The sequence below is a fragment of the Xiphias gladius genome, chromosome 15 (assembly GCF_016859285.1).
Source record: "Xiphias gladius isolate SHS-SW01 ecotype Sanya breed wild chromosome 15, ASM1685928v1, whole genome shotgun sequence".
In the NCBI taxonomy this organism is placed as follows: Eukaryota; Metazoa; Chordata; class Actinopteri; order Istiophoriformes; family Xiphiidae; genus Xiphias; species Xiphias gladius.
In genome coordinates this window covers 11,114,708-11,139,030 of record NC_053414.1, presented here as the reverse complement: position 1 = coordinate 11,139,030, position 24,323 = coordinate 11,114,708, and the positions used below count along the sequence as shown (strand labels likewise).

At 38.2% G+C, this 24,323-nt stretch overlaps 1 protein-coding gene across 1 annotated transcript in view; it reads right to left on the bottom strand.

Moving 5' to 3' along the window:
- The window catches only part of fbxw7 (F-box and WD repeat domain containing 7), a 124,219-nt gene that overhangs the window by 87,811 nt on the left and 12,085 nt on the right, over window positions 1-24,323 (bottom strand). The window contains 2 exon segments of the mRNA XM_040145988.1: window positions 13,799-13,875; window positions 22,440-22,589. The gene's annotated coding sequence lies outside the window, so the exon portion shown is untranslated.

Here is a 24,323-nt window from a genome sequence, read left to right as displayed (position 1 = left end):
TAGTGCGTGGGCAACAGGTACGCATTAACCTTCTACAGCATCAGCGCAGCAGCTAACCTGCCTGCCCCACCACACAGCTGGCATCCAAACTGTTTCCTACGGCTGCAGAATGAAACCCAAAACACAAGTTAGTATTAATTTGTTTATGACCTACATCATAACAGTTTATTGTTAAGAAGTACGCAATTTGAAATTGAAAGTAAATTTGCTTTCACAAAAATTATTTCTAGAGGCAGCATAGTATGCACTATCAGGCCGAGAAAGGCATTTTAACTGTTCGGTATCAGTCATAAGTCATGATCTATTTCTGGTCCAATTGCAAACAATTGCATTCAAAGGTACACCAGTTGTAGTTGTAGTTCTTTTCAACTGCCAAATGTCTTGTACGGTACATATCTTGGACACAAATCTTATCAAAATCAAATTTAAGGGATTCTCATCAATAATGCTTGCTTATGTCAAGCGTTTATAGAAATAAATGACTATTGGTCGAGATATCCTTTTCTGATTTTTTTTTAGTCGATTTTTTTTAGATTTTCTGGATTTTTAGGTATTGGCCTCAAAAGTCCAATATTGGTATGGCTATAGAATAGATGTATTGATTTTTAACCTATTCACAGCCTTTACAGCTAAAAGAACTCCCTTTATCATGTCCCATTAATCAGTGATTTCAGCATCTAAATAACCATTTTAGGATTGAGAAAAAGAGATTTTGAGAAAGCAATGTTATATAGATAAAGACAGGAATAAGATAAAACTTTCTCTCCAATTAAAAACTGTTCATGAATACAACTGCAACACAACAAACTTTATGTTACATCTGTCATTAAAATATGGTTTAAAAGGGTGTGAAGATTATCTGCTTATTCCAGTAATTGAGGTAATATTATACACTGAAAGGATTCTGGCCAGAGCAAACAAACTGGGGTCTACTGACATATGCTTATTTGTGAATTAATGATGTCTGAGTTGAATATCTAAAAAATGCGGGTATCTATAAAAATAACCGTTTCAAATCAATCAAGATTAGAATGCTCGTGAGGAGATTCTGCGTTTGATGATCCGTTGTGAAAACTAAGATCCTCTGGGGCTAAAGTGTGACAGGAATTTCCAGCTTTGAAAAGGTGAAACCAGACTTAAAGGAGAATCAATTGTTTCAAGGCTATTGGATACTGCTAGGACATAAACCTTGTTGAGAATAAGAAAAGAAAATTAGTGGACTGAGCTGAAACCCTCAAATGGCAGCAATAAATCACACCAATGTGCCCTTAATATAACAGTGCGATAGAGTGGAGAAAAATATTGGCTGTTCACAGAGTACATAGAAACTGATATAAATTGAGCCGCGGACATATAGTGGCTTCTCTTAGATACTCAAATATTAACAGTGGGACATGAGTGAAGACTGTACAAACCAATATTAGTGTTTGAAAGCTCAAGGAGACATTCTACTATATCAAACCTGCCTCCTTAGTAACTGCAACAAGTGACACAAAAGCAATAAAAGTTAACGATTTTTTAAGTTTTGCAATTATGAATTCTTTTAGCCAAGAAATGCAGTAAGAGGAACTGTTTCCTGGATTCTAAAAAAGTCGAGTAATCCTATAAATAAAGTGTTTGTTAAAAATCTTTGTGTCTTCAGTTCAATGCAGAAGCTATTAATCGATGGCTCTATTTCAAGCTTCTGCCCTGTGATGTCTCTGATGAAGAATGTGAAACCTCAATCCCTGAGCTGCTTGACAGAGGGACAATGTTTTTCCACATTCATTTTGCAGTGAAGCATTTCATCCTGTGACAATGCTTTCTCAGGAATGCAATGACTTGGTATTATTGGGCGGTTGCCCAATAATACCACAACATTTTCCTTTGTGGATTTCTATCATTACTCATGAGAGCATAAATCTTCTTGGAAACTAAGAGAATCAATCTCCTCTGCTGTGAGAATGGCCAACTGACATTCTGGGATTTTAAAAATCCCAGTCGGTGCCAGCCAACTATTAAAGCAGTCACGTGTATAACAAGCAATGAAACAGGGGGAAACCTAGAAGGTACAGTCATGAGACAGAAGCCTACGTTAGAGCGAGTCGCACTCTCAATTACACACACTGGCACGTGCACACAAGCACTCAGACGCACATACAATCTTGTTTGGCTTTTATTTGTTCCATTAGAAAAAGCTTTTTCTCCAACTGAGGAGGGGCTGTAAACCTAAGGCAGACTGAAGGCATCCATTTAAATGACTCTGCTAGCTGAAGCAAGTCCACTGTTGTCAAGGCAGCAAACAGCCATTAAATCACCTGGTTCCATTAAAGAATCAATTACTGTGCCATTCTCCCTGGTAGCACAGTTGTTCAGCCTGAGAAATCGTCTCGGACAACCAAAGATGATGAACAAAAATGCTGCACTCCACACGCGGTGCTTTTATACGATACGTTTTCAGGTCCCATATGTTTCCTGCATCGCACACAGGTGATAACACATGAATATAATAATGCCGACCGATTGGGAGGTGTGAAGACACAGATGTGGCTGTGTCCATGGGCGCTGACGCACCTTTACCTTTGGTTGAGGTGGGCAGCCGGTGGCCAGTCGCTGCAGCTGTTCTGAAGTATGGCTGCAGGAGAGGAGATCTGAGCAGCAAGCTGTGCGGCCCAGTCTCTTCATCAGAGAGGAGATGATGCTGCAGCCACAGCCACACATCGACTTGCTCATTAGTTTTCTGGGGTTAGAAGACGTGTGGGGGGGGAAGGAAAAAAAAATGGGACTAGCTGCAAGCCACAGCCACTTCCTAGTCCTTGTCTAATTCCCTCAGTTGTCCTCACAGCTGATGCCTCTTCTGTGATGTATTCCACATGGTGCAGCTGATCCACAGGTACTCCGTCACCGAGATCAGGTTTTATCTACAGTCAAAATAATACAGATGCCGTCACTCACCTTAATCCATAGTGAGGGCAATTGAGTTGGGAAGTACAGTTTGTCGGTCCATTTCACTCGTGATTGCTTCCCACTTACTCCACTCCCTCTGCTGTACTTCTGTCTCTGAACAGACACACGCCGCCTGCTGTAGCTCTCCGTTTTGCCAAACTCACTCCCATCCACAAAACACCTTCTCCTGATTTTGCAAATAAGACACAGGCTGCAGTGCCTGCCACTACTCCCTTCTTTCTCCCACAGTTGCCATCCGTTTCTTTCCACTCCCTCCACTGCCTTCGGCTGCTCCTGTGCAATGAGGATGCTATCCTTGTCAACGCTATTGTCACCACTGTACACCCCCCCCCCACACACGCAAACACACACACACACAAACACCCCACCCCCCACACCAGCAGCCTCAACGGTAAACCCCTCAGACTGAGCTCCACAAACTTGCCGATAAAAGTGCTTCCCTCATATGACATTCAAGGTCCTAGTTTTACCAATAATTCAGGAAGTAGTAGACAGAATATTATAAGAAATATAAGCCACTCTGCCTGCACCAGAAGGACTAATAAGCTGGATACAGTCAGGATGCAGTGGGGGAGGGGTCAAGGGTAAGCATTTAGGAGACAATAACAGAGCAGCCAGGATTATTATCGTAATAATCTGTCAGTACAGTCAAGATGCTGGTGATGAATGCTGTAATAATCAGTGAATTAAAAGATGCTTTAAAGGCTGAAAATCCTAATAATATGACCTTTTCTCTAATTGATCAATAATACCTGAAAAGGCAAATGGAAAATAAACACTGATAATTTGCAGTTATTAAGCTCTATCATAGTAATTTACAGTTAATAAGCTTTATTAGATTAACTAGAGGGAGCACAACATTATATGGTAAGTATGGTATGGTTCCTACAGTTTGTGTGTCGGTGATTAGTTTCAGTTTAAATATCTGCAATCTAAGAGCATCCTTTTTAATTTCCTTGTGTTTCAACATCTGTCCCGGCTTTAGTGAGACTGCTCATCCCAGATGTTTATCCTAATGATTCTAGTGACACGCGGGGACAACGTGGACACCATTTAGCGCAGAAGCTAATAGTTACCAGAGCTGATGAAGCCAGGAAGCCTTGGGAGAGAGATGGCGAGTGGGAGGGGCAGTAATAATGGCAAAGCAAAGATAGGCTGACAAAAGATGAGAATGGGCCCTCTGTTAAAGGAACGGCAGCAGCTTGCTATTAATAGCACGTACACAAAATAATGTCAAAAGCATTGTCTCCTATGACCACACCAATACGAAGACAACAAAAAAAGGAGAAAATGCTCAAGGCTATGCAGATGCTGCAAAATACTAAGACTAACCAACTACAATGACAGTTTCCCATACTTTGCTACAACGAGCAGATGTCTTTTTCAGATAACATCACATAATAATCAGTGTATCTGTTAGTAAGCATAACAATCAACAGGAACATCAAAACTAGGCATCATATCAATACTTCCAGTGCTGATTCTGTACATACATTTTAAAATGTAGCAATCCTGTATTGTGGTTTAAAGCTGAAACAACGAGTTAATTAACTGATCAGTCAATCAACAGAAAATTCATTTCCTACATAAAAATGACCAACATTTGATGGTCCCAGCCCCTCAAAGGTGAGGATTTGCTGCTTTTCTTCATCTTGTATCAGAGGTTTTCAAAGTCTGACACTGTGGGGCTGCGCTCAGACAGAATTGTTGTTTGCAAATTGACCATGTTGATAACTGGGCTAAATCAGTGGGTCAAACTACAATAAGTAACTTCCAATGGTTTTCAGAACCCAGGATCATGCACCTGTCCCTTTCACATGAAAGAGTATGCCTCATTTCTCTCCCTCTGCGCCTCCTCTTCATCTCTCCAAATTTTTGCTCAATCGAAATCATTTTCAATCCGTGCAGACATGCCTCGTCTCAGCTTTCGCTGCTCGGAACAAATTAGGGTCTATTAACATCCACTGATCTTTTTACACTGAGATTATATGCAAATACACCACCACTAAATATTGGCTTCGTGTTTGAACCTTTAAGAAGCCAGTTAAAGTGTGTCCACAGATGGTACTAAAGTATATTTGCACCTGGGCTGACCACCCTGTTCAGTGCTCACCATACTGGCTGGGTTTAATGACGCAAGGAGATCTGCTCTAACATCGACTGCCATTAGTCTCTTTTTAGATGTATTTTACAAAAGAGAACTGTTATTGTTCCCTCCGTTTATATGGGTGAGGTGCATCATGCTTTGGTGTGCAGCTGTGACCGCCTTGCACTCAACATAAAAGAGGGTGGAGAGAGTAATGATAAAGCACTTAAAGCTTTTCTCTGTGCTCACTCACTGGTACATCTTTGTGCTGTTGATAGGAGTGCTACTAAAGGTGACACCTCACTGCGATTCATTGTAACAGAGTTACCCTGAAACACCAGGATGCCATCTCCCTGGAACAAATAGCACATCAGGAGAGAAACTGAACACAACAAAAACAGAGACCTCTGTCTACAATCTTCAGAAAAAATTTATAAAAGGAAAATGCATAACTGGATTTTTTTTATGCTACTGTCTGTCCTTGTCCTAGTTTGACAATCTTTACTTTACATATGCAGCAGCTAACATTAAATCAGAACACAATAGTGGCAACATAATTTATCTGAAAAAAAGAATGCTACGTAAGAAAAAATTAGAACCATCTTTCCAGTTTTGTTATTTTCTTGGCCAGGATGAAAAGACAGGACAGGGTGAAAGGGTGCCCTGTTCATTATTTATGAATATTGCTTTTCACTGTGTCAGCTCACTGCTTCCGTATTGATCTATAAAGCGGAGACTCACCACACCATAGCAGAAGGTTTCAGTGGAAGCCATAATGACAAGGCTTAAACACAGCATTTACAGGGAGTATCAACCCCAGTTGTCTGCTACACTGGTATATAACAGTGCTGTCAAAACTGGCCAAAAATTACCTTTCATTATTCCTTCTCAAAAAAAAAAAAAAAAAACCCCACATTGGTTTGAACCATTCAAATAACTATTTTTGCATTATGTCCATAGTGGGGAAAACCAATACAACAAAACATAACTGCTTGGGTGGAATGGTAGGCTAACTGTACATAGCTATTATCAAGGCTCCACAATTTGACGTCATGTGACCAAAATCTGAAATATTTCCAAAAAGGGATTTTTAGATTGCTCGGAGTGGAAATCACTCTTTCTGCGGCCGGGTTAGGTTGTGAACTCTCTGCCATCATCAACACACAGTTGTTGTTGAATTATTCGCCTGTTTCTGCTTGACCTACATTTCATTTTCAATCAATCAATGAAAGTGACAATGTGAGACCCGTGTCCGTCATGCATTCAGCCCAGGCCCACGCGAGAATTCACGAGGCAAACAGCTGTGGAAGTGTTGCTGTTTTTTCTACAATCAAGTATTAATTTTCACAATCGATTGAATGCTTTTTTTTTTAAGACAATTTGATTACATAAAAAATTTTGGAATATTTGTTGACAGCAATAATATGACATGGCATGAATTTCATAATATGGTTATTTTGTTGTATGAATAACTTGATATATAAATTCTACATTCTAAATTGCACCCACAGAACTAATATTTAGCGCATCATTAACTAAAAAAAATTTTTTACTGATCAATACTGGGCTTTATAACAATCTGTGTTTCTTGTAGTCAATGAGAAGAATCAGGCATTGGACGAAATTATGAGTTTACAAAAAGTGCAGTAGGCAGAGTCAATTTAATGCTATTACCACTGCCATTGCAGTTTCATAATCATATGAATGACTTTATCATCAACTAAAATAAATATTAAAAAAAAAAAATACTATACATTTAAAGGACTATGAATTAATGTTAACCCTCTGTACCTGGAAGCTGACTTTTGAAAATAATAAGTCTGAAAATAAGTCCATCAGACATGCATCTTAACGGCAGATGTAAAATAAAACAGTACCCTGAAGGTGAATGCAGCTTTTTGCACTTTAAATTTAACTACAACCCCTAAGTCGACCTATCCCCTGGATGACCATAACTGTGCTCATCTCACCACAGACGATCACAGTGTGGCTCAAAAAAGGCTGTGTCACTGTTGTCTCATCTTCCATTGTGGACTGAAATGTGGCATCATTACACCACATGCTGATCCATTCATGCTGAAGAAAATGCAACTCACTTAAAATAATGATTCATACTTAAAGCCCCATTTCTGTGATCAAAACATGTATGACCTTTAATTAGCCTACTTTCACGTACTTCAAATTATAAAAAGAAAAAAGGGACAAACACAGTTGACATATTTTTGTTTGTGTATTCGGCATTTTTAGGCAACTGTACGTTTGCTGAAACAAAAAGGTGAGCATTAAAATGTGCCTCAGTGTGTCAGAGGTCTGTTTTAACAAAACTACAAACACAATGGATGGCCACTCTGGTACAAAATGAGAAAAGGAAGGTGATATCAAGGTAATATCAAGCAGCCTTAAAATATTAATCATGATTTACTGTGAAGCTGAAGGGGCCTAACAGCATTAACTGTTCAATCAGAAGCTGAGACTGGAAAGAGAAAGATGCAACCACAAACCCTGCTACAACCTGATGCTTTTTTAATATCCTCCTCTAAATCTATTTAAGAAATTTCCAGTTTTGTCATTGTGGTTTGTTTTTTTTGTTTTTTTTTAAACAAAAAAAAAAAATGCTTTCACATACTATTTTCTGTAAAAGCTAGTGATAAATTTAAGATCAATTTAAGCAGCACTTTTGTCCCCGCACTCACTACATGTGAACTTGGTAATGTTTTAATTTACAGGAGGCAAGTTTACTTTTTTTTTTTTTTTTTTTAAATCATCCAAACATGTATGTTGGTTGTATGTTAAACAGCACTACCACAAGTACATTGGTAATTCTAGTTCCAAAAACTTTGACTGAAACCCATGGACTTAATCCTTAATTATCCTCTTGTGAGGCCTCTTGCTATTAGTCTTCATTACTGAAAGATAACATTTCATTACATGGTTTTCAACCATGAAAAATGACTTCTAAGCTGCTCTCTATATTGCACAGCTATGTTGGGATGCACAAATTCCACTTTTTCTCTCCCGGTACTAATTCTGATACCAAAACTTTTGGCACATACAGAGTGCTAAACGGAGACCATTGCTTTTCTTTAACAATTTATAAACTGCATACGTAGTTATATGGAAGTCACTGGGCTATTAACTAATTTAAAACAGGTCCCAAAATCCTTGTCTGACTACTACTGATACAGTTTGTTATCATATCCTTTGGCTGGCATTTGGGGGGGAAAAAAAGTCACATTTTATAATATTTCTTCTCTTGGTATCATGTCAGTAAATTTATTTACAGTATATCCTTAAAGCCTATATTAAAATAAATTAAATACAGAGAAAGACAAAGAAAAACAGAAAAATACAGAATGGCAGAAGGAAAGACAGAGGGACAGATAGGAAGACAGATATATCACAACAATATCTTTGACATTTATGAAATACCCTGTTCATACTGACCATCTCGAAAGCTAACCAAAACCTTTTTTGTCACAAAATCATAGTGTCTTTACATTATTCCATGTCTTGAAGTCTATGTAAAGTACTGATTTATAGGCAAATTACTTCCCTTTTTCTGCAAAAAGAAAGAGGTGTCTGCCTCTATATCCTTTATTTAACTATTTAAAATCATGGTCCACTTTGACGTATAAAGCCAATTGCGCTACGAATGATGTGGGTCCAGTACATCCATAGCAGGTGCTTCAATGAGACTGATGCTGCCACTAATGAGACATTAAGGTCGACTGTTGTAACCAGTGTCTAATGGACAAAGCTTAGAGTCTATAAACTCCCCAAACAAAGCCACAAAATAATTTATGTTATCAGAAACCTAAGAGAAATGATTCACTTCACACTGGCCTAATCTGTATTGTTTAAATTTCCAAGTGGAAAGCAACAGTCTTTGAAAAAGCATTAAGATTTGGACTTGTCAACAAATTATATCAGTAGTTAATCAAGTGGCAAATGTGTGCTAATTAACATGGTGCCATTAATCAAACCAATTAGCGGTTGACACATTGAAGTGGGCTTGCAAATTATACCCTCAATTATCCTAAAGCTCTCAAAACTGACACACTGAAAGGAAAAACACTCACAAAGTCGAATAGTGTGTCAAAGTAGTAGTGTAGCAAATGTCTGACTTAAAGATTGCATCCTGTCATATAAAGGCCATCTATTCAGTTTCTGCTAAAGAAAAGATTAAGAATACCGACACAAATTTACGTGTCATTTAAATTTTTAAAAATCCTCAACATGCCCACATCATATGACTCATCTTGATGCAAGACCATTTCTCCTCTGAGTAGGCTGCACTCTAGTGGGCAAAGACTGAAACCTCAGGCAGGACTGCAACTAAGATCTGAAATTTCTCATTACTTTATTAAATCATCAAAAGCAGCAGCATGTACTTACTAGCCTGCTTATTTTGTCAGGAGGGTAGTCTCTTATAGGGTATATTTGGGGTGTGATTAAGTGGTATCCTACACTGTGTTAAGACAATTAAATAATAAATATATACTACAATCATAACCATAAAATTTAAACAAAAAAAAAACAAAAAAGAATTGACAGTTATCAGACCAAAGCAAAAAGAGTCACAGCAGAGTCACAACTTCCTGTCTCTGCAACACAGTGACAAAGTTAGATTTCCTGTTTTCACCAGGGTCTCTAAAGCATGAATGAGTGACAGCACGATTGTTAACCGGACCCCTCAAAAGATGACATATCACATCAACACCAATCTGTTGCTGTGACCACTAACAATTTTACAAAACAACCTCAGCACATAGTGATGAAAAAACAGCAGTTGACTTAAATATTGAACGCCACCCAATATCCCTGATACAGCGAGCTAATATGGTGAGCTACAATTTTCAACCACAAAAATCATAATAAAAAAGGAATTAAGCTGCTAACCAGATTATATGTTACTTTGACTCATCTTCCATATCGATCATCACATTACAACGCTGACATTCTTCCTCATTACCATAACCATACAGGGCTGGTTAGCCACATTTCCAGCACCTAAAGTATGTAGAGCTGGAATTGAGAATTTACATAGATGAATGAATGTAGATGGCTTGCAAAATATGTCCAAATTTGAAATTACAGTATGACTGTAGTCAAAGCTGTTCAAACTTTCCGGACTTCTGAAATGTGCATCAGCAGCGATTTTTCTACTGCCCCCAGCCTCCTCCATTATCAATTGTGTGTATGCTCTTCTCTGGAACAGGCAAACGCCTGTTCTGAATTACTTACAGAGAATGAGTGGGTGAGAGGTGAGGGACTGATTAGGGAGTGACACAGAGGATAGTTAAATCTCAGTCCCTTTTCAACAGTCTGCTTAGGAAGCAGTTTCAAGTTCAAATTTTAAAAGACCTTTTCAGGAAATGACGGCAGTGCACTTCTTCCTACAGGAATTCAGCAGCACTCCATTACCTTTTCATCCCTTTTCCTCAATATGTTCGGCCTAAGGAGCAAAATCTCTTCCACAGAGGGTAACAAGCAGGAGCTCACACAGTTCAATGAACTGGGCATTTATATCAAAGTGAATTGATTTCAGGATTAAATATGGGAGTCTTATTATATATATCATTTCATGCTCATGTTTGCAACAGGACAGTTTTCCATTTTATAAATAAATTCATCCTTTATAGACAGAGAGCGTGTCTTGCCAGATTGTAAGTGCTAAACACAGATGATTACACAGAGAAGTCATACAGTCTATCACTGAGGCAATAACCACGTTTAATGACCTTTGCTGCTGCTCTGTGTCCTCTGAAATGCAATTGAGAAGCAGGATGCTAGAGATGCACAACAAACACATATAACTGATCACCGTTCACAATTGTCTTTATGTATGGACAGTTTTGCCGAGAGGTCGCCATATCAAGCATTCAAGTCTTGAGCGTACGGAGATATCAGCTGAGATACAAATAGGAAAGTTGCACTTGGGTGAAAATTCAATCCTAGAACCATCATCCTGAATTATTCAAACTCCATATCAAATTTCCTTTATCCAGTCCCTGAGACCAGAGTAACAGTTTTAGTGGGAAGACAGTTTTAACATTTTGACGTTTGAGTGCCAGTACACGCTTTAAAAATGCAGCAGTGAGCCAAGCAAGGCGCTGCTATGCGCTATCACTTTACCTTTAATTCACCGGCATGTGCCTAGGATGAATTATTCAGGATTTGCACCACACTCTTGGCTTTGAGAAAGAATCCACCTTACAGGACGAAAAATTGAGTACAATTCCTTTGAAACACACATCACCATATTGTACACAACGATCAATATTTGCACCCTTACGTCATGAAAATGTGGTTTACTACACTTAAAAAAAACATGAGGTCGATATTTTATAATAAAAAAAGAAATGGACAAGTTTGCTAAATTAAAATAATCCTTGCAAATGTCTACACTACTACCATAAAGCTATAAATCAAGCAGCTATTCACAAGCCTTTTTACTTCCCTGCTTCCACATAATCTCCCGCAAATGACCAACACACACCTAGAATGTCTCTGAATGAATTCACCTCCTGTTTGTTCATAACAACCTGAACAACTTCCACTGTGTCTCATGCGGAAGTGTGAAAGGTCTGCATCCTGCCTGAGATGCTGACAATGAAACACTGGGTGGGGCCTTCCGTACATCCTCCAGTGCAGTACTTTTCTTGTCCTCCTTGATCTCTATGCCATTCCATTAGATGACACATGGTTTGCACATCCTAAAAAGGAAGCTGAAGTAGATCAAGCACTCTAATGTGAAACACATCATACAATTATGGGTTTTGTTACAGTATATCTTTTCTCGCTGTCACTTATGGCTTTGTGCGTTTCAATTTTTCAAAAGAAAATTAAAGCACCAGTATTTAAAACAAGGACAAAATATTAAGGACCACACAGTAAAGGAAAAAATGGGGACAAAAATTGGACTTCAGCGTTTAACTTTGTTAGTATGCAGGGCGTGCTAACATGAGCCCAAACAGAAAAAAGAAAATACATGCACTTTTCTCATTGATTTGCAAAACTCGCAGATTTGTGATATGCCACTTTTTGGGGGTCATCCTCACAAATTTGGAAGTTATTCCAGATGCTTTTTCGACATCCCACTAGCATTGTTGTAACATGTAAGTCTGTCACATGCTCACTTGTCACTGTCCGAGTATCAGTGCTGGTAACGTTAGATGAGAGCTGTGACACACAAAATGATCACCAAGATTAAATGTCCTTGTCTGAGAATAACTAATAATAATTATTATAGATTATGATTTCTTACTTCATGGGCTATTTGGGATTTTTTATGGTAGTGCATATATAATAATAGTAAAAATAAATCAAATAAAACGCAGCATTCATATACTGATTTGGACGTCGATTACCATGTCAACGGTAGAAGCACTGAGGCTTCGAGGCAATCGGGTCAGCCCTATGCGCTACGATATAAGAACATTGGGTCCAGAGTTAAAGCAATGAATAAAAAAAAAAAAAAAAAAAACAGAAAACTGAAACAAAGTGCTTTTAATCTACACTGTCATGTAGTTCTGCATTGTGGATCACTTACAAATATAAACTGTTTTACTACGTCAGGGTCATGGGGGAAAATAAGTCATCACAAAAATACAAGGAGCCAAAGAAACCAGTTAAGCACACACCTACAGTCCACTATTGTTTAAGACATGAAAATCTACACTATACAACACCCTTCATAAGATATTTAGAAAAGTGTAAAACAGTATAAACCTTTTTGACTTTGCCCATCTGTAATTTTGTGCTGTCCTAATTTTAACTGAACACATTTCTTTTTTTCGTCTCATCTTAAATGTGCTTCCAATTTTCTTCTCTTCAAATAATTTACTTTAGGTCTGACCCCTTCCTGTAAAGAACTTAAATTACTAATTCTGTAGTTAGATAACTGATAAAGTCATTCCTGTGTGTCCCCTATGTGTCTCCCATAGGTTAAGAACTTATTTATGGTGGCTGATGTCATGGTTGAGTGGGAATGAATTCACTTGATAACAGACCCTTACATGGGAAATGTGTTGCTAGGAAACAACTGGGTTCAAGCTTACATCCTATCGGCTGCTGACAACACCTAACAACCAACACTAACATGACATAAGCTTGAGCTTTTTTATAATGTCTGTCAATGTGCGCAACAGCATTTGTGAATGTGTGAAACTGTAAAAAGGGCCTATACATTAACAAAGGTACTGCCCTGCTTGGAAGTTAGCCAGGCTACTTTTCTTTGCCTTTCCAATGGAATTGCCCATATTGACATAATCTTTCCAACGGTATCCTTGTTTGCTTTGTTCACTGTTTGTCTTCCAGGTTTTATTTTCTGACAACACAGCTCGTCAACACAGTGCTGTTCACAGGTGGAAGAGATACCACATGGCCTGCACTTTGACCAATATACATGATTGCAGCAAAGGAGAACTGAGAAAAGAGCCTGATAAATGGCTGTTTGCATTCTGGGATCAAAATATACAGCAGATGGCTGCAGATATATAATAAGGATTCACCAAGATAAGACAAGAAGCAATTTGGAAGGTCCCTCTGTCATCTGCAAACGATGCAAATATACTCTCACTCATTCCAAACAACCACAAATCTCAGTAGCCTTGTCTGTAAACCTATGTGATAAGCATTCCACAGAGCACAAACTACACACACACACACACACACACACACACACACACACACACACACTACAAACTACACACACACAAACATCCTGACCCCTGAGAAGGTCATACAACTGCAGTGTTTACTCACAGTTCTTTCTGTCTGCCTTTGTTGAGACCAAAAGTGGTCTTCTCCACTCCAGGTCCTACTCTAAGGGTTGATTCCTTCTGTGGACAAAGAGCGAGAACCAACTGTCAGTATAGTGATCTCAGAGGTCATCAAAGAGTCAACAAGCCATGGAGCTGTCTGGAATACGAGAGGAGAAAGCAGGAGGGCCAGAATAGTCAGATAAGAATGCTGGGATTTCACAGTTTATCTTCCAAAACCCAGATGGAACAAGCCAATTCTTAAACAGGTTTGCCAAAGAAAATAGAACAGAACTATTCAACAACATGGCACAACGTACAACACCTGCATCAGCATGTAACAATGAGTCACCACCATAGATGCGTCACTTCTTCCTGTCTTCTCTGATGTGAAGAGAACAGGGGCCAGCTGCTGACAACCCAATGCACAGCTAACAGCATTAACATGATGCTGCATATTTGAAACTCTAAAGTCCAACTTAAATTTGAAGGTTTTACCTTTTTTGTAAGGAAATAAAAAACTATTGTGATATGGCAGCTATTATGTATAGCTGCCTCTTCAAAAAAAACAAAAACAAAAAAACATTTTTGGACATAAATGTATTTGTGGAAATTTTTCTGTTCTTCTTTGTCAACCTCTGATGCTCTACTGAGTGGAGGATGTCAAAGCTCTGTATAGCCCACAAACATTGGTACAAGATGTTTTTCCCCTTTTTCAACAAGCCCACATACTATTAGTTCTCATCCACTGGTAATTTAAGGCTGATATACATTCAACATTTGGGAGGAACCATAGTACTTTTCAGTTGTGTTATTTTAGAACCTGCTGAGTGCCACTGTAAAGCTCCTGCACACTGTCCACCTGTAGTGACAGAAAATGGCCAGACCGTCAAAACTCACAGCATCAGGTAGCCCCCTTGACTCTGTATGCTACACCTTAATTCGTAAGACAACACAGTAATGCACTCAAAACACATATGGGACTAAACTTTGGCGAACAGCAATGGCCCCCCCAGCTTGTTATCTGCCTGGAGAAACCGAAGTGATATAATTAACTATATTTAGTGCCCTTTCACGAAGAAAGAAACACGCAAATTGCATTACCAACGTTGTCAATTCACATCCACCCCAGAACAATAGTGTGCGGGAGACTGTCTCTGCTTAAAATCAATAATCATCAATATAAAAGCAATTTAAAAAAAAAAAAAAAAAAATGAAAAGCACTCACGTTTCTTCTTTTTGGTTATTACGATTTTCTGTTGATATGTACACAAATCAACACACACAGACACACAAAAACTGAATTCTGTTTGGCTTTAAGCTACAAAACACCAGTCAGCTCTGGATAAGATCTGTTTCTGAACATGAACAAGTTGGTCTATAACAGTGGAGCTACAAGCAGAGACCCTGTGATCCATCTAACCGAATCCATAAGAATTTCAACAGTTAAACACAGACTTAAATTAGCACTGCACAAATCATCCAAAAGTGTTTATCTTATTTCTCTACCCTAAGGTATAATTTGCTTAATATAACATAGACAAAGGTGTTTTAATAGGAGTAACAGAGCTGTTGGTTTTGAGCAGCTGCCTACAAACATAATTAGGCCCACTAGATTTCCCAGCAGCGCCAAGGAACTGGCTTGTGTAGAGAGAATAGAATTTCTAAGTTGATGTAAACAAAACTGGATATGGACATTGAGTTCTGGGAAATGAACAGATGCCCAGACAGCTATCCAGCTGTTTGACATTTGATAACCATGAGACAGAAAGATGGTTTACAGACGGAAAACCTTCGAATTCAGCATTCTGCGATATATATAATATATATTTCTATATACGATGTAAGTTGCAAAAAGCAATTTCATTATTTGTGTAATGATGTTGCATTAAGCTACTGGTGGAGATTTCCAGATGTGGTGAGAGGTTACAGACGGCCAATGACAAAGATTATTTTTAAAACGAAGGTACAGTTAAGGTATAGGGCTTTTTAAAATGAGTGTAAACTAATTCAAAAAAAAAAAAAAAAAAAAAAAGCTTAGGTGACGAACAAACAAAAAGATATATCAAGGAGTTAATAGCCCATGGTAGAGCTGGCTGATATGGCAAAAAAATTTGATCTCGATTTTCCTCAATGTTTTTGAGGAAAAACGATTCTCAGTTTTCATCGATATTTTTTCCTGTATGAAACCGAGACAAAACATGATTCAAAAATTGCTTTCTTTATTAAAACTAAACAACATATATACGTGGCGGGTGGCATGGCGTGTGAGCAATGTGAATACAGAGACTCACGCAGTTTAGAGGGGAAGACTATATCCCAGATTGTTTTCTGTAGCTACAATTTACAGATGTCTCCTAAATGTTTCACATGCAGGCTATGGATAGACACTAGTTGGGCACAGAGAAGCCTCTTAGTCCCTACCAAGTTACTGCAGTGCACACAACTCAGACAGATGTGTGGCAAAAAAATCAAGTGTGGTATTATTTTGTCGTGTTCAGAGGCTGTGGCTGCCATTACTCAAGTTTGTGTTGATCAGCAAAGCTCAGATGTGCAGGCGTCTCCAAGGAAATGGCGACAGCCTACGTTACTGTTGTAACTAGTGAGAACTGCTGCCGCTGGCGTTTCAGTGACAGCAGAGCAAGCACTAATCTCGATTTTGCGATTTGGGCATTTTTCACATCGTTCAAAAACAAAAATTCAAATTAATTTGATACATTACCCAGCACTAGCTCATGGGTATATAAAAACAGGGAAAAAAAGGATCAGGGCAGCAAAAAAAAATAAAATTAATTAATTAAAAAAAAAAAAAATCATAAGATTTCTGTGCTTATCAAAAGAAAAGTGCAAAATCTGCTGCTTAGTCGTTTAGTGACATATGCCATGTGGCCACAGCATCCCAATCCCCATCCCCATCCCGGGAAGGAATTTTTGATGCACGTCAGACCTCTCTCTCTTTCTCCTCCTGTTTCCTATCTGTTTCTATGCAGTTGCTTTCTAATGAAAGTACATTGCTAAAAAGGCATGTCTAGAAAAAAAAAGTGCTTCAAAGATGAACAGGAGAATTATCACCAAACCAGAGTGACCAAAGTCACTTTGATTTAAGAGTACTATGTACTTTATACACTTACTTGTGATATAAGGAGCTATACTACTGAGTTTTCTTTCAAAGATCCTCTTCTTAATATGACACGAAGGTCAGCCACTTCTGTTTTGCCCAGTCTGCAAGCTGCATGTTAACCAACTCCTGTATTCAGAACCAAAATAAGCCACCTTTTAACTTCTATATCAGGGGGGATAACCCAGTTTTCGAGGAAAAGTTCAGAATGTTTTCCAGAGGCCTTTGAGTGAAGCAAACACAGAGGTTATGGATGCCTGCAACTTCAGTCTGGGTCAGCTGTGTCTGGATGTGCCAAATAAAATGAGTCCACATGTAGGAATGCAACGGCCGTGTTTCCTGGCCTCAGTTCAGTTTGAGTAACTCTGGTCAAAATATGAGAGAGAAGCACATTTTCAGTGATCGAAATCATTATCCTCATTAAGAAATTGTCCTCTTTGGACAGGAAAGAAAAAAATGGATGATAATGTAAGTTTGTGTGAGTGTCTCAACTTCTATATGCACTCGTATGTGGATTAATTTAAAGGACAAAGCTTTGCCACACTTACAGGTTTCTGATGTCATGAATCAAATTTAATTAAAAGTCAGTATTAAACCTAATCGACATCCTTTCCTCTTTTCTTTAAGTGCATATACTGTTCTTATATAACAAATCAAAGAATGAGAAACAAAAGTTACATAACAAAAATAACTCCAAGCTGTAACAAAATACCGTGCAATACTTAACACAAGCATAATAGCCCTATTGATAACCTGATGGCATTAGGGCCCTCTTCAGAAGAGTTGTCCCTTTCTTTTGGAAATTTTTGGCTAAATCTTATGCAACATGAATCTGAAACACGAATAATGTGGAAAAGAGGGTACAGCTTGAGCCTTTTCCAACAGGACTTCAATGACATTAAGGGCCTGTAGATATTTTAGTCTGAACTGTTTTGACTTCATTCTGAAATATTTTGGAGGGTGTACGATTAAACGTAATCTGGGAATCATTGCTCCAGGTGAAACAGCCTTGGGTGGGTAATCCACGTGGGTCACATAAGAGATGCAATAGTTTCCACTGTAATCCTAATATACCAAACATATTGTATATTCTAGGCTATATACTGTTATTCCAACCCCGGGGGCTGTTACAGGTGTGAACTTCCAGCCCAGTCTGGTTGACATGTTCTCACATAGCAGTGCTTGAGTCTTTCGGATTAATAATAAAACAGGCCTCGTCTCGTTACACTGGACCCAGTCTTAAGACATGACTCATTCTGTAGTTTGTCAGCATTTAGTTTTAGTTCCAAGTACCACATGAGAGCATCATTCCGGATATTTATTTGATGAATGAAAACCACAGTCTGAAATCTGGGGATGCCATTGGGGGAAAGTCAGCCTCTGCATAAAACTATGCAGGGATGGTGTACTGGCGAAAAGCAATTCACTTAGCTTACCACACAGTATCAAAAATCTCTCTTATGGCAACTTAAGACTTCCTCACAATATGTATGGTGAGATGAGTCTAGCTCTACTAAAGCCAGCAAACTGTCTGGAGCAGCTGCAAACTAGCACACAGTACAAAGTGTGAAAGACACTTCATAAATCACTGCTGGAATGTAGCCTCATTTCCTCTCCAACTCCACCTTCTCAATAGCTTCTTCCTCCAAGTCCAGGACCTTTCTACACCAAGCAACTGAGACCTGAACGTCACAATCATGACACAATATGCAGCTGTGAGTCTCAGCAGTTGAAAAAATTATTTCCCTGCAGCAAACTAGCTCACATTTCAGTCATGCAAAGCAGGCACTGCACATCAAAACAGAAACTAATGAGAGGAGGCAGAATTAATGACAGTACATGTTTTGGGCACACAGTGGATTCAGCGCAGATTAATGTTATTACAACAATTGAAAATCAATTCATGCTTTTACAGACATTGTTCCCATCCTTTTAAGTGCGAGAGGCAGGCTCAGTTGAGATTATTAAATCTTAAAGCCCATTTTCCTCTCCGTACTGTTTTACTGCAAAATTTCACAATATGATAGATGCATAGTGATCGAAGTAGGTACCTTTCCATCCACCTGTTTTTAAAATGGACCTTTTTCAACTTTGCACTAAAAAAACCTGAGTGGAAATTTAAAAGAAAAAATTCAAAATTGAAATATAACCAAAAACGTTTTTACACTTAGCTTAGGTGAAAAAGTTGTTGTATCAATAAAACCGAGATGCAACAAAGTGCAATGGAAACGGATATAGCGAATTAATCGTGACATACATGAACGTCGACTCAATTATCGGCTCTACTCTAAGAGACAAAAATTGTAGTAGATGAAACATTAAATCTGTGTGGAGCAATGAGGAGACTGTACCCATCCTCAAAATAATCCATGAAACAAATAGAAATATCATATTTCCATCATGTTTTCTACATTGTTTTCCTAAATTTAAGGTTTCACTCTTCTTATTAGGTAATCTCGTTGCATCCTCTTATTCTATAAATGGTTTAAAGCACTCACCTGAAGAATTAGCGCCACCTACTGTTTATCTCCCTGAACCAAGCCCTAATATTTGCACATTAGTTCACATTGCCTTTTGCCAATTTTCTGGAAATTCAGTTGAAATTTTCACTACGTTTGGATGGAGACCTGGCTTATGAAGGCTGATTGCGCTGCCGTCTTTGCAATGACGTTGCACTGAAAGTAAACTGACTTTTAGTTTGAAGTTTACAACACATTTTCACCACTTGGTATGATTGGTGTTACGCAGTTAACTGGTTAGGCTAAGAGGTGCTTCCTGCGGACTGACTGAACTGAAAACCTCCAATATACAGTAAATGTAACACACACACACACACACACACACACACACACACACACACACACACACACACACACACATTAACAGGCCAGACCAGTTTGATATGGCCCCTAAATACATTTATTTGATATTGCAATACATAAAATAGGGTAGGCACGTGTCTATTTTTTCTCTCACTGTTTAGTATCACAAAATCTGATCTGATATTTGGTCTCAGGCCTAATTTGCATCTCATCAACATTCTGCCTGCAGTTATGATGTTACTTAAGAGTTCCAACACATTGAAGGAAGGAAAAAAAAAAGGATCCAAGTAAAAGGCTGGCTTTCTCCACAACAATTTATGCGTGGCCCATGGAAAATTTCACAGCACATCTAACTGTAGCAGAGTTATAATTATTTCAAATGCAGCTAATACTAATGCAGTGGAAGGTAGTTTATTGTAAACATTTAACTGTAAATTGGTTTCTAATAGCTGCAGATAATGAGTCTTAATGACAAGTAATTCGCATTTAATATCACATTCGGCAAGATAAATAGCAGAGTCTAAAAAACCTATTCCAAATTTCATGGCTGTCAAATGATTACCGACTGTCCTCAGGACAAAGATGTTCTTAGAGAGCAGAGTAAGAGGTGTTTCATACCAGAAGAAATCACCAGGAACCCGAGCACCAACGTGATGCTTCCATGGAAACACTGATAAGCCAACAGATGCCATGACTTTGAGTATTTGCAAAACACTTCGGTACTCTAACATAGATCAGTCACCCAGTGCTTGGGTATTACAGTGGAGGGGGTTAAGTATATAAGATAATTTTTTTAAGGGATGCTCAAATCCACCAAACTTCAAAATTGACCAAAATGGGAATTTTAAAATTTTTGTCACAGCACTGATGTAACTAAAATGATTGAAACATAATTTCTGTAAGTTTCAAGTGTACTTCTATTTTTCAACTTGTAAAAAGAGTACTGGTGCACACACGTATTACATTTATTTAGTGTTTATACAGCTTGACCCAGTACTGAGTCAAATTTTGATTTTTAAAAAAAAAAATTTAAAAAAAAAATTTTTTAAAAATCACATAGGAAAAAGCAACTGATCTTGAAATAAACGGAACTGAATTACTCTGTAGCCAACAACTCACACATTATCCATCCGACATATTTGATCTCTATAATTGCAATGCGATTATTCAGAGAGGCATACAGAGGTTGAGATGAGTACAGTTTACAGTTAGAGTTTTGTTTGTTGTTTATTTACATTTTTGACTTCTACTTGAGTAAAAATTTCTTTTAAATAACAGTAATGAGTGGCCATTCACTTGCTGACGTGCTGCACTAAGCGTATTGGCTCATCTCCAGTTGCCAGAGTTTCTGTACCTTACCATACTTGTAGCATTTTTTTTGCTGCTCTATCTCAGCCCAGCTAATTTTGCCATTTTCTTCATAGAGCGGCTAATTACACACTGTACATTTAAACTTACACCAGTTCTGCTCAAGCACTCATTGGTCTCTCCTTCCTTTAGCGACTCTCTCTCTTATCCCACCGTCGCTCAAGCGCTATTGAGATCTTCTAATTACCCTAGTTTAGCAGTTTAGCGATGGCTTCTCTCTCCCTCTCACTCTCCTGCTCTCTCTTGCTCAGTGTGTCTTGAATCAACAAACTTGTTAATAGGATTGGTGTTTTTTTAAACTTTAGCGTAGAGGATTGTGATTTTTTAACAACTGCTACCTTAAGGCTCGGAAATACCTTCACACACACACACACACACACACACATCGTTCATCTTTGCCCAGCTGTGCCCATATCCTTCAGTTTTGATAGGCTACTCGTGACATGTAACCAGTCAGATAGTGCTGTGGTTGGGACAATTCTTAAAACCACAGAGTGGTGACTACACAGAGACAAGAGGCTGCATCAGAGCGAATTTTTTTAAATTCATCTATTTTATCGGCAATCGGATAAAAAAAAAAAAAAGTAACGATTCCGCTAATCGTATTATCCGATCCGATAAACAACCACACCGGTAATCCGTCGACCCCTAGCATGCTGAAGCTGCATGCTTACCTGTAGTTTTCAGCTGCAGCTGAAATTCCTAACAAAAATTCTTAATTAGATTGAAAATGTGCTACACTGAGTCACTTTATTTTACAGGTTTGGTCTGTGGAAATTAGGTAGAATTATGTTAAGTACTGCTGAGTCTGCGAGGTGCCATAGAGCTACGGAGTATGTTTTATTTGATGATCATCATCAGTTTAAAAACACAAAACTTTGGAATTTCTAGTGTAGCTGATAACTACGGGTAAGAATGCATGAACATCAATCAAATGAATATTTACTGATTAACAAGTTGATCTATAATGTACAGCACTTTTTCCTACTTTATTCTTAAAAACTAAAAAACGAGCAGGTACCGATGGTACCACACAACTGTTAGTTTTCACAGAAATAATTTAAGACCCCTCCTAACTCCTATGCAATAGGCCATAAAACTCGAGCTAGGAAATTACCAACAAGTTACTCATTCCGTTCATCTTTTCAAGTTATACAACTTGCATTTAAATGCTGCAAGGCTATGATGCAGTTCAAGTGTGCATTCAAGCCTGGGGCTCTACAGAACACTGGAAATTGGAGCTAGAGAGATCCTTAAGAAGAAAAAAATAAATACACTACACCATTAGAAGCACAAGCAAATAAATTGTTTCCTACAAGACATAGAAGGGGCCAAACCTGTCAGTTGAGGGACTTCGTAGGGGATCTGGAAAGCTTGCCAGTGCTTCGGGGTGCAGCGTGTTATCTGCAGTGCCACAGACTTTCCCCTTTGAAGTGCTGCTGAGCCACCGAGTTAGCCAGGGGCAGTGAAAGGTGGAAGGTGGAAGGCTAGAGAAAAATTAGAGAAAGCAACAAAAGGTGAGAAAACAACTGTGAAGTACAAAAGATACAACAGCAGCATTAAAATAAACAAAACATGCCTGTTAACTCTCATCTTTTCAAGTTGAATTAATGAATTAATTGATTGATGATTGATTGATTAATTAATTAAATACACCAGAGACCATCGACTACAATTTTGTTTGAAGCGGAGCTAAAACTTCAGAGTCACAAAGCACACGCATCATTGTCTTTTTTTTTTTTTTATAAATGGAGGCCAGTTTTCCTTTTATAGAGTAATGAAGAAAGCATATGGCGGCCATGTGTTGGAGAACAATCAGCTGCATGGGGAGCAGTTGTACGAGGAACACATTCAGATGGCAAAAGTGAGGAAAGTGAACTGACCGAATGTTTTGCCTGCTCCCTCTGTTCACTGCAACTCTCCCTCAAGGATTATCCTCTCTAATAGACTTAAAGGCACTTGAACTGAGCTGCCAGCTGCCTGTGTCCCCAGCTGAAAACCACCCAGGTCAAGTCTGAGGGAGGATATCCTATCATGACATTGCAATGCATTCCCACAGCGCCTCCAATTCTTTATCACACTAAAATGATCTATTTCCAAATTTTCATCAGTCCTACTTACTACTAATTTTAATCTAAAGGTGGACAGTGCAAAATGTAAAATATGGAATAAAAAACAGAAAATAAATACCTTTACGTTCATGTAGATATCAGGTATAAAAATGACCTTCATACTGGTAATGACAAATAAGATCCAAATCCATACTCAATGCATTTTAGGTGCTTACAATAGGTGAATACACTAGACCTCAAGCAAACGATGAATCAACTAGTTTATCGTCAGAAAATAACAAAAACTATTGTGATAATCAACTAATTGTTCACGTCAGTTTTCAAGTTTTCCTGGTTCCACTTTCTTCATTGAGAGGATTTGCTGTAAATTTAATAGCTTTGTGTTTTGGACTGTTGGTTGAACAAAACAAAAAATTCAAACCTTGGAGTACTTTTTCAGATTTTATATTCCAAATGATTAACAGATTAATCAAGAAAATAAATGGCAGATTAATTGATAATAAAAAAATAAATAAAAAAAAAACAAAACACCAATAATTAACACCCCTCCTTAATCAGGCAATATTTTATGGCCACTTGGGCCAGTGGAAGCATTTTGTTAATAAAATAACATATCAATACGTTATAAGTTATTATGTCGAACTTGTTAGCCATTCATTTGAAGTCATGTTTGTGTCCATGTGGTAAGTGTCAATCCAATGCTGACTCTATTTAGCTGTTTTTGGTCTCCATCAAATCCTGAGGGAGCCAAACACTGAGCTGAAATTTTGCTACAAATGTCAGTAAAGTCAAGGGGAGCTTCAGATTCAGGTGATAATTCTCTGCGGGTTCATCACTACAAGCGACAACTTTCACATTGGTCAAAATTGTTTTCAGATTGTCATTCAATGTATTAACACAAATACACAGATTATAGCCAATTTAAAGTTGTCAACTTTTGATCACATCCCACAAGACCCATTTACAGGATTTACAGAGTTTATAGAGTTACATTAAATGAGACCAGAGCTAGAATAGTGCCAATAGACAGACACACTACCTACTATAATACTGATAAACAGTAAATAATTCATGCAGAATGATGATAATGCAAATGTAATCCTGATCTGGTCATCATCTCTGTGTCTTCATCCAGTCGGTTGCTACCAA